We start from the raw sequence: 986 nt of genomic DNA on the forward strand, positions 1-986 counted from the left end.
CAAGCTTGCCAATGTCAATAGTGACTCTTGACTCTGGCAAGGGATCTTCCTCCCACCCTGGACATTATTGCAGAGGGATCTATATATATATGTCTATATATATAGACTGCCATTAGCCACAGATGCAGGCCTGTTGGGAATGATGGGAGTTGTAGTCCAAGGCCCCGTCTGTGTGTATTTCCGTGTAGAAGACTTCCTCTTCCTTTTTGGCACTTCCTTTGCTGTGCATTTCTCAAAACTTGAGACTGAGACTTTCTTCCGGAATATATAAATATATATATATATATATATTACACAAGGAAGGCATCGGGACGGCCCCCTCCCCCATTTAAAGGTGCTTTTGTTTGTTTGTTTGTTTGTTTAGGATTAAACTTTCACCTGTACAACGTTTCGAGGAAGCAGAAAAGGAAATGCTCGTGTTTTGATTATATAGATATTGTATTATATTGGTATTATTATTGATTATTGAGTCCCCTTTGAGGAGATGGAGCGGGATGTAAATAGATATAATATTTATATTTATATTTATATTGAGACGGAGTGGGGTGTACATAGATCTAGTATAATAATATTTATTATTATATTATATTTATTATAATATAAATATATTATTTATTATTATTTAATAAATAATATTATTCATTTATTATTATATTTATAATAATATAAATTATTATATTTATTATAATATAATATTTATATTAGTTATAGAGAAATTAATATTGAGATGGAGCAGGGTGTAAATAGATCTAGTATAATAATATTTAATATATAATATATATTATTCTATATTATATATTATAATATTTATATTAGTTATAGAGACAAAGTGGGGCGTAAATAGATATATTAATAGATATTAATATTAATATTAATATTGAGATGGAGCAGGGTGTAAATAGATCTAGTATAATAATATATAGATATTATATTAATTAATAGATATTAATATTAATATTGAGATGGAGCAGGGTGTAAATAGATCT

General features: G+C 27.8%; 1 protein-coding gene across 1 annotated transcript in view; it reads left to right on the top strand.

Moving 5' to 3' along the window:
* ncbp3 (nuclear cap binding subunit 3) overlaps positions 1–411 on the top strand; it is a 14,750-nt gene extending 14,339 nt beyond the window's left edge. Inside the window, exon 13 of the mRNA XM_062959231.1 lies at positions 1–411. This exon is cut by the window's left edge and continues 1,333 nt beyond it. The gene's annotated coding sequence lies outside the window, so the exon portion shown is untranslated.
* The last annotated feature ends 575 nt before the right edge of the window (positions 412–986 follow it).

This window comes from Anolis carolinensis, unplaced genomic scaffold, assembly GCF_035594765.1.
Source record: "Anolis carolinensis isolate JA03-04 unplaced genomic scaffold, rAnoCar3.1.pri scaffold_7, whole genome shotgun sequence".
In the NCBI taxonomy this organism is placed as follows: Eukaryota; Metazoa; Chordata; class Lepidosauria; order Squamata; family Dactyloidae; genus Anolis; species Anolis carolinensis.